This window comes from Astatotilapia calliptera, chromosome 16 (genome assembly GCF_964374335.1).
Source record: "Astatotilapia calliptera chromosome 16, fAstCal68.1, whole genome shotgun sequence".
Classification (NCBI taxonomy): domain Eukaryota; kingdom Metazoa; phylum Chordata; class Actinopteri; order Cichliformes; family Cichlidae; genus Astatotilapia; species Astatotilapia calliptera.
The window spans coordinates 8,334,728-8,345,578 of NC_137437.1; the positions used below are offsets into that span (position 1 = coordinate 8,334,728).

The 10,851-nt window shown below is 37.0% G+C and overlaps 1 long non-coding RNA gene across 1 annotated transcript; it reads left to right on the plus strand.

The window, feature by feature from the left end:
- The first annotated feature begins 1,899 nt into the window (after window positions 1-1,899).
- Window positions 1,900-6,096, plus strand: LOC113008497 (uncharacterized). The gene is made up of 4 exons (XR_003270026.2): window positions 1,900-2,206; window positions 4,682-4,733; window positions 5,606-5,761; window positions 5,995-6,096. It is a non-coding gene; the product is annotated as an uncharacterized LOC113008497 (long non-coding RNA).
- Window positions 6,097-10,851: the final 4,755 nt, after the last annotated feature.

Sequence of the window (10,851 nt, forward strand, 5' to 3'; positions counted from 1 at the left end):
ATTAGATAGATATGATACAAACCACTGCAGTGCAGTACCTGTAATACCTACAGCATGTTCTAATTGCTCTAATAGGATATTATGATCAACAGTATCGAACGCTGCACTGAGGTCTAGCAGGACAAGCACAGAGATGAGTCCACTGTCAGAGGCCATAAGAAGATCATTTGTAACCTTCACTAAAGCTGTTTCTGTGCTGTGATGAGCTCTGAAACCTGACTGAAACTCTTCAAATAAACCATTCCTCTGCAGATGATCTGTTAGCTGTTTGACAACTACTCTTTCAAGGATTTTTGATATGAAAGGAAGGTTGGAGATTGGCCTATAATTAGCTAAGACTGCTGGGTCTAGAGATGGCTTTTTGTGTAAAGGTTTAACTACAGCTAGCTTGAAGGCCTGTGGTACATAGCCGATTATTAGAGATAGGTTGATCATATTTAAGATCGAAGAATTAATTAATGGCAGGACTTCTTTGAGCAGTTTTGTAGGAATGGGGTAAGAATGGGGTAGGAAGTAATTATTGAAGTTAACTCAGAAAGATCAATTAGAGAAAAAGAGTCTAACTTAACATCAATGGTACTAAGAGTAACTGTAGATAATATTACATCTGTGGGATGATTATTGGTAATTTTTTCTCTAATGATAAAAATTTTATTTGTGAAGAAGTTCATGAAGTCATTACTAGTTAACGTTAAAGGGATTGTTGGCTCAAAAGAGCTCTGACTTTTTGTCAGCCTGGCTACAGAGCTGAAGAGAAACCTGGGGTTGTTCTTATTTTCTTCAATCAGTGATGAATAGTAAGATGTTCTGGCTTTGTGGAGGGCTTTCTTATAAAGCAGCAAACTATTTCTCCAGGCTAAATGATGATCCTCTAAATTTGTAACACGCCATTTCCTCTCCAGATTACGAGTCGTCTGCTTTAGGGTACGTGTTTGAGGATTATACCACGGAGTCAGGTACTTCTGATTAGAGACCTTAGTTTTCACAGGAGCTACAGTATCCAGAGTCGTACGTAGTGAGGAGGTGAAATTATTAACAAGATAATCGACCTCTGTTGGGGTAGCGTTCAGATAGCTGCTCTGCTCTATGTTGGTACAGGGCATTGAAGATGGTAACAGTGGGTGGATTATATTCTTAAACTTAGTTACAGCGCTTTCAGAAAGACATCTACTTTGATAAAGTCTACTCTCCACCGCTGTGTAATCAATTATTCTAAATGTAAATGTTATCAGGAAATGATCAGACAGGAGAGGGTTTTCAGGAAACACTGTTAAATGTTCAGTTTCTATGCCATATGTTAAAACAAGATCTAGAGTGTGATTAAAGTGGTGGGTGGGTTCTTTTACATTTTGAAAGAAACCAATTGAGTCTAATAACAGATTAAATGCCATGTTGAGGCTGTCATTTTTAGCATCTACATGGATATTAAAATCACCCACAATAATTATTTTATCTGAGCTCAGAACTAAATTAGATATAAAGTCTGAGAAATCAGACAGAAACTCTGTGTAAGGCCCAGGTGGACGATAGATGATAACAAGTAAGACTGGTTTCTGAGTTTTACAGCTGGGGTGGACGAGGCTAAGCATCAGGCTTTCAAATGAATTAAAAGTCTGTCTTGGTCTTTCATTAATTAATAGGCTGGTGTGAAAAATTGCTGCCACACCGCCCCCTCGGCCTGTGCTTCGAGATTTCTGGTAGTTAGAATGACTCGGGGGTGTTGATAAATGGTGTTGACTATAGCATATCTGGATCTAAAGAGTAAAATAAACACTAATGAGTCTTGCCTTGTGATGTTCAAATAGCAGTGGCTAGAATACCAATTTTAGTCCCAGTTGTCCCAGTTTTTGATGTCCAGCTTTTCTATATAGAACCTCTGCACTGAAAAAAGTGATATTGTCTCCTTTTAAATATAGCATATTATATTTTGGTATATCTTTTCAATTCAAATGAGTAATTCCTGTCTACATATATAATTCGAGTAACTCCAGAATACATTCCCTGCGTTTTAATCCAATTAATTTTAGTTAATTAAATGTAGCTCAAAATGCTTAAGTATGTTTTTCATAGCCTCCTGCTGGGCCATTTTGCGCATGCGTTAGGACAGGCCACCATTTTGCGCGCGGACTGAAGAAGCGGACTCTTTGTGTGCTGCAAGCGGGCTCAAGTTAATCGCACAACTTCATATAAAGGTGGTCTAGCTTCGGTAAGTAAACCTTTTACGGTCGTTTTTGTTTTATTTTTTTACCTCAGTCAAAGCATGTTGACTCTTTAAGACGTGTGCACATGGAGAAAGAAGTCTAAGTAGTTGTACACCTCTGAACTTTGTCATGAATTTGACTTAAGCTAGCTATGTGCTCTATTAGCTACTGCTCTATTAAAAGAGTAATTGTATTGATGCGTTAAAATGTCATATGTTTTTAGCTTAGTTCTTGTGGCACACTTTGTACTAATAAATTATGGAACGAGGCAATTTCTCTGTAGTTAGCTGTAAAGTTCACTGTACAGTCGCCTGCAGTTTTAAGTGGAGAAATCGTCCCTCCCGCCACAACATTGGCATTAAGGAATAGTCGGGCGGGGGAGGGGGCTTCTGAACGCACCTGCACAGTCAGGGGTGCAGTAGGAAATAAGTAGGATTGGCGTTGCACACCGTCTTTTGTGCAGAAAAAAATAATGGTTGTAAACTGTGGAGGAGAATAACTCAGTGGTTGCCAAAAATGTGAGATCAAAAGGCACTGAGAGTGATGTTTGTCAGAACTGAAATTAACTCAGAAAAGAAGTTGCTTCACTTGATAGAGCTGTTGAGTGCAAGACCTGTCAGCGGTCTGGTTTAGCATTTAAAGCCTCGCTACGTGCTTCCAAACCGCTACATTTAATCTCAGAGAAAACTAACACAGAGAAGTAAAGCAAGTGTGTAAGTTCATCTCTTTATGTTTGCATAGTATTTCCATGTTGAGCTTAACAACCGATGTATGGAGCCACAGCTGGACTGGCTGTCGGAGTTTTGTATTGAGGGGGAAAGGAAGCGATTTGTTTTATACTTCAGCTAGAATGAAAAAAGACACAAAGCTGGAGTTATTCGGTGTCTTCATGCTGAACAGCTAAAACTTCTTCCCTCATTCTCCCCCCTCCCTCTCCTGTTGCTACTTCAATCATGAAACTGATCGCTTATCAGGTGATCGGCTTTTCTGTCGCTAGTCTCTCTCATTTGTTAGTCACCCAGTTTGCGCTAGAAAGAGGAAAACGGCAGATAAACAACAGCAGCACGTTTAAGCTTGATAAGCTGTTGCTAGAATTTTTTTAATATTACTTCTAGTATCCGCTTATGTTTTCTGGAGCCACAGCCGTAATAGCTGCTGGTCATGATAATAATAATAATAATAATGGATACTTTATTGATCCCCATGGGGAAATTACTTGTTTTTCTCTGCATTTGACCCATTCACTCAGTGAAGCAGTGGGCAGCCCACTAAGCAGGCGCCCGGGGAGCAGTGTGTAGGGACGGTACCTTGCTCAGGGGTACCTCAGGGTAGCCGTTAAGTGGATTCGAACCGCCGACCTTCCGATCATGGGGCGACCACTTTACCTACTGAGCTATCCCTGATAGTTTGGATATGTGGTGAGAAGGAAACATGAAGGTGAAACCAGGAGAAGTTTTTACTGAATCATTAGAGCTGAACAGGTAATGAAGAAACAGGTTTACATTTTAGGTGACATGAATGAGTTGAAGGGAAGTTATGAACTGTTTCTGAGAGACAAATAACTCCAGGATCCTTTTTTAGGTAGCTGACAGCTGGTAACTGTGCAGGGGCGGATCTAGCAAAGTTTTGCCAGGGGCCAGGTAGGGCATTAACAGGGAAAGGGGGGCACAAAGACATAATTTTCTTTCTTATTCTCATTTAAAATGTCTAGCTTTTAATAAATAATTATTCTAAATCTTACTACCAAAGTGGTGATCTGGTTAAATGTATAGAGATCCATTATTGTATGTAGTAAATATTAAGTCTAATATATGCCCTAGTAATAGTAGTACATATAGCACTTTTTCCTTTGGGAAGGTACGCTGTCTGCGCTGTCTGCAACTGTATTGAAGAAAAATGTTGAATCAAATTATTATAGAAAAATAATTGATTTCTGTGCATTAAAGTAGATTACGTCAATTAAGCATTATCAGGCGGAGGGTGCGGGGTGGTTTCCTAATATTTTTGCTGGGAGTTGGCAGTCCTATTAGTTAGTTTAATATTTCTATGTACTGTTTAGAATACCTGAATAAGGAGGATGGTGTAAGTTTTTTAGGTTGATCAGTATTGCTGAAGTATAAAATATTTTGGGTGCAGTGTATTTTTTGCATACAGGTATAACAGAATAGCTTTAATGTTTTGTTTTTAAAACTGAGTATGAACTTATACAAAATGCAGCAAAATATTTATAAAAACAGTTTTATTTATTATAAAATACACTATATCGGATTCATATCGGCATCGGCAGATAATCAAATTTATGATATCGGTATCGGACATAAAAAAGTGGTATCGTGCCATCTGTAGTTTGCACAGAGGCACAAGTAAGATTTGTTTTGTTACAAGGGAGTATCATGAAGTAATGCACTAATGGCTTGGAAACGGTAATTGTTTGTCTTTCTAAAGTTTTTTTTTATTTATTTGTCTTCCTTTTCTGGCAGATTTTCTTCCCCTTATGTGTTACTGTTTATTCAAGAAGATGGTGTTATTTTGGTAAGTACATGCAAATTCCTTACATATTTATCACAACAGTATTTGTCACAGTATTGCAGGGACAAGTTTATCTATCTCATCTTAAGGGTTCTTGTGATTATTAATATTGATATTAATTAATATCAATTAATATATATGATTAAATTTCTTTTATCCAGGACAAAAGAAAAAAAAAAACTTGCGAAAGTGAAATGAAAAACAGGAATTTAGTTCTTGTGAGTTAAGAGGATGCAGAGCATAGGGTTAGATGGAGGTGGATAATTCACTGTGGTGATCCCTGAAGGAAACAGCCAAGAGAAAAAGGATCAGATTGCAAAAAAAAATGTGGTTTGTTTGCATACATGAGTCTTTACGGTACCCACAGGACTCCTGAAGTATAAGTACTCTGAAGTTTGCAGAGCAATTTCAGAGATGTTTGGGGCTTACATGGCAAGCATGTTTTTAGTTGCACATCTAAATTTTCTCTGCTCTCTGTTGCTGATGGCAGAGTTCTGCCCCGCTGACCTCACAGGTGAGACACTCCCACCAGTGGACAAAGAGCACAGGAAAATGTGTTGCCAACCACCTGAAACAGACAAATATCTGCTTTTTAAAACCCTTTAAACCCATTAAATGGACTGATGCCATTCATTTCTTCTTTGATTAACAGTAGTAACATCCTTCATGCACTGTATACTAACCCATATGATAATCATGCTTTATGAAGTGATGGCAATTGCATTGTAGCATTTAATGAAGAAATAACAAAATAATCATACCAATGATTAAGCACCAGTCTTCTTTTTTTCTGTGTGTGTGTGTGTGTGTGTGTGTGTGTGTGTGTGTGTGTGTGTGTGTGTGTGTGTGTGTGTGTGTGTGTGTGAGAGATACAGGTAAATGCTGAATTCCAGTGTATTACAACACTTCAACTGGAGATGACCTTCGCGGCACAGTTAGACAGAATTACACCTCAGTTGATGACAGTTTTCCAGAAGAAGGGCGGTGTTTCTGGGCAGAAACTTGCCCACCACTTGCAGATCATGCAAGAGGTAAATCTGAATATTGCAAATTCTATTTGGATTTCTTTTGTCTTAAGTGGCAGGTCACTGGTGAGTCCAATAAGCCGTTTTAGGTGACCAGCCAAGCAATCTAAATTTAGAAATTTCATATATAAATTTTATTTACTATGTTTGAACTGACATATGATAAAATTTACTTATTGCGAATGTCAGACATTGTTCTTTTTTCCAAATTGGTTTAATCAGCAACTCTCTTTAAACAGGCTGAAAGTGATGTTAAAGTGAAAAGGGAAGCAGTTCTCAGGGCACTTTGCCTCTACCTTGGTGAAGAGGACGGAAGCCTTATTCGGGAGTTCTTTGTAAGTCATTTAAGTCATTGTAAGCAAGTCATCTATACACACACTACTGGATAGGAAGATTTCTAAAATAACACATCAAGAGAATGCTGTTATGTAAATTACCAATGACTGGTGCTCTTGTGAAGAGGAGTGAAACTCTTGTACAACCATCATTTGTTCTGTGTTATGTTTCGATTGAACATTTTAACTTTCAATAATGAATGTTTCACGTGTGGTACATTTGAGTAGCTTGAAGAGCAACTTTGTAATTATTCAGTTATAGCTGCTGCCCTGCGTATAATCAGTGTTAACTCAACCGGATAAAAAAAACAAAAAAAAACATTCATGATTACCACACTGCAGCACACTGGTAACACTTTAAAGACTATTAATTGTTTTGAAGCGAGTATGTTAGGTCAGAAAATATGTAAAACATTCAGAATCTTCAAGGAAGGACTAGAATGGAAAGACAGTGGTCAATAAGCAGTAAGGAAAACACAAGTTTAATTTTAAGTCTAATTACCTTATTAAAATGCAATTTCTAAATATGGATCGCAGAACAGCAAGTCTGAAACTGGTTAGTTTGTGGATGCATCAGTTTCTAATTGTGATACATTATACTGCTGGTAGTGTTTTATTCTTTTATGTAAGGAGTTTTGTTTTTTTTTCTTTTATAGAGGAAGAGAAACATTGGTTAACATTTCTCTTGTCTGTTGTTTCTGTTTTGTTTGAATACAGCTTTTTAAAGCTACTAGTTCATAGGCAAAAGTTTTGTAATTTGTATTATACAAATTGCAGCAATTTCCCTTAGAGATGTGGATTCTTATTCTGTTTGCAACAAATTTTGCATTAATAAATGATGTGAAAGAATGTTGTAGTTTTCATTATTGACGTTTTTAAAAACTACAAATCAGGGTAAGCAATATTTTTTAAGTAAACTTAACTTAATTGAAATAGAGAGAAATTAACAATTTGATTGATTTGAATATAAGTTTGGGACATAAGTGTAAAGGAAACAAATTATTCTGGTACATTTAACACGACCTTAGTTGGACTTACTAATAATATTTGACTAAGACGTATCCACAACAGTTAAGTTAAAGTAGCTTAAAAATATATGTTGGTTTTACTCGCTTAAATTAAATTCAGTGTACTTAAAAAATATTTCTGGATTCAAACAAATTTATTTCGTGCAACCACTTGTCATAAAAAAATTGAGTAAATTGAACAAAACATTTTTTTCAGTGTGCAAACCTCAACCTCAGACTTCTACAGACTGAGAGAACATGATTGAAACATCACATTCATGTATTAATGTGCAGTAACCTGCCACCATTGTGGCACTTACGTTTTGCCTATTTTGTGTCTGTTCAGTATAGCCGAGCTCCATCATTACTAGTTGTCCCAATAAACACCATTCCCACATTGCTTTGTTTAAGCCTTTGAGTTTGATAGAAACTCAACCCTTCCCATTTAACATTTACTTTTGGACTTACTGTCCATCTGTAGCTCAGCTGCTGCTGGAGGAACCCATCTGTGTTCCAGTTACAGGAGATTCTGCTCACACAAACACTGCTATTTACTGCAGCCTGCAGGGTGTACTGTACTGCAGGAAGACATGCACAAAAGTCCAGGTTTTATTCACCGATGTTGAGCCATGAAGGAATGAGGAAACAAAGGAGAGCAGAGATTGCATGAGGTAAAGAAGAGAAAACAGATGAGTGAAATTGTGAAGAAGAGCAGCCAGTAAACAAACTTATGATTGATGGTAAACGGTGAAGAATATAATGAGATGGAGAGAGCAGTACTGTGTCTGTTGTGCTGTGGAAGAGACAGAAGAGCTGCTTGTGTGAGTGTGCTCATTCCTTGATTTTGTGAGGGCCAATTAGAGTTTTAGAACAAGGACACCTTGGAGGACATCCTGCCTGCTCCTCACTTCTCCCACTTCTTCAATCCATAAACACCTTCTGTCATTTTCAAAACCTTATTATTGCACTCACCCAAAAACATTTTGTTTCATTAATGTGAAAGTGAGGATGATGGTGATTTATTCACTGTAAAACACAGAATTTGCCATGGCATTTTAAGCCAAAATATTAATCTAGTTTAAAGGTCTTCACACACTGAGGACGTTGCAAAAATGCCCCACGAAATTCTGAATTTGTTTGATGCAGACTTGTTGAAACAACATCCAAATTAGTTCAAAGCGCCAATTGACCCAGAGCAGTGTGTCTGAGATAAAACTGTATTATTTTATTATTTTCATATTCAGTTAGCTGGAGCTACAATCTGATTGGCCAGATTTGTTTATTTGCACGCGAAAAGACTGAAAAATCAACCTCGATCTAAAAGACCACATGCCACAAATTTGTCCTTTGAAATGAGACATTTAGTGTAAGTCTGTTGGTGTATTGTTTTTTATTACATTTTGATATTGACACATTTCTGTGTATTATTCCTTACACTGCAACGAGTCAAAGTACCTCATTTCTAATTAATCACAGTGATGCAGAGATGGATTGTTGATGATATCTGTAAGTGTAAGTGCTTCTGTTAGGTCCTGTTTGCCTGCTTTTTATGGCTGTTGCTGAAACGTTTTTGAAGTGGATCTGCTACTACTATTTCTATGTAAAGTACATATTGGACATGACAAAACCAACAAAAAAAAGCACAGCTACCTGGATGCTAAAGTACTTTCAAATTTCAAAAATGTTAAGGGATATATTATTAACAGGTAACATTGGAAGGCCGATTACACCACAGCGAAACGATGGAGGCTGTCCACATTCGAAGGATCGTCCCAACACAGCCCACAACTGCATCCTCCTTTTTCCCGGATTTGCCCACCCTATCCCAAAATTAATTTAAAGGTGAACAGGAGATTTCTGTTCTTGTAAAAATGGACAAAGTGGGAGAATAATACAGTTTTAAATGTAAGGATATGAAAATCTAGTGGTACAAAAGTTAAAACCTTTTGCTTTGAAACTTATTTGTGTGCTGCTCTTTTTGTCAACTGCCATTTTAGATTTCTTTTGTCATTAGGGTAAAATCCAGCGTCAGGAGAGGAAGCAAAGGCAGGGAGGACCTGATAAACCTCGTCAGAGTGGACTTGAGACCGAAAAAAGAAGCTGAGGAGAGGACAGCGTGTGAAAGCAGGGAAAGGATGGACAGATTGCTTTTAATATTTAATCAATCTCTTAATACTTAAGAGATTAGTTCAGTTGTTCTAAGAAATGAATTTAAAATTTGTTTAAGAATTTGTGAGTTTGTAAGTTATGCTTTATGAATAAATTGATTTAAAGAAACCTAATTATTATATTTACAGTCTTGAACGACTGCCACATCACAAAGATGTATTAAGAAATATGCAAAAACAGAAAATGATGGATATGAAATATTACTACTACAGTATAATCCTCTTTAGCAGAAAACAGTTTAACAAAATGCTGTTTAATAAAACAAAACAAGATTCTTAGATACATTTGTACTTGCCTGTTAACAGCAGTTGTGGTCTGGCGGTCCTCCAGTCCACCTGTGTTTTTCCTCTTCATTTCACAAAGTGTTTTGATTAATGTACAGTTAATTGAGTCATGAGGTAATTTTTCGTCACTTTGAACTATTAAAAGACCAAATGGAAAAGTCTTTAAATAAATAAATGTTAATGAGCTAATAAAGTGAACTTAAATTAATAAAACAGAGAAACTAAATTAACAGTTGACAGAACCTACATCCATTTACTTACTCTGTGGCTTCTGATAAGCAGAAGTATATTTGTGTTTAGAATTAAACTTTAAGAAATAATTTCTTTAATGCCGTTATTATTTCCATGCTTGAGCATCCACTGCTTGCGGCAAAACACGATTCCATTTATTAGTTTTTTAACCCTTTCTACCAGAAATATGTTATTAAATCATGGCCCACTGCCTGAGTCTCTCCAAGTGGCTAAAATGGAGAATCTGCCTGGTACTCTCACTATAATGGGCATAGCAACTGTGTCTCCTTCCTGTTGTATTAACAGCCTACGTATCTCAGGTTCACCACCCATTATAACACTGTTATTCACTCACAGCCTCAATTTTAAAAATGTTGCTCACTCATAGGGACACCTTCTACAAAATTCCCTCAAGTGTCTCTTATTCATTAATGTTCATTTTAGTCTTAACATTCGTGAAGCTGTTCATGACTGAACTAAAAAAAAATTCAAGATTAACAATTGGATTACAACTTTTTTATAAGGCCTGTAGACTAAAGTTACTGTAAGAAAAATTTAAACGTCAATGAAGCAAGTAGTTGAAAAACTAAACATAACTGCCTTCACACTGAAGCTGCAAACACTCAGACAAGAAGCTGTAACGTGTTTTGTTTTTTTGTGGCGCTCTCTCTTGTTAATTGTCACTTAGTGTGAGTCACATGTGCACGTCCCAGATACATCCCTGCTGAACCCTAACACTCCCTCCGGATGGGAAATGAAGTGAGACCAGAGCTTGGTTCAAATTCTCACAGAGGTTTTCTTATTAATACATTAATTTATCTGCTGCTGGAGTACTGAACTGAAACATATTTATTTTTTCCTCCCTCTCTCTCTTTCCTGGAGCTGTGTGATTGCCACAAGTGGAACAAAATCAATTTCTCCTTCGCTCATACTGTAAAGTTTAGGAATATGCAGACAGATTCATTATTGCTGAACAGAGGTAGAAATTGCCGCTTTCTTCCTTTTCATTTGTCTGTGAGGCACAAATAATACAGGATAAAAGGTGCACATCCAGGAAAATCAAACACTGT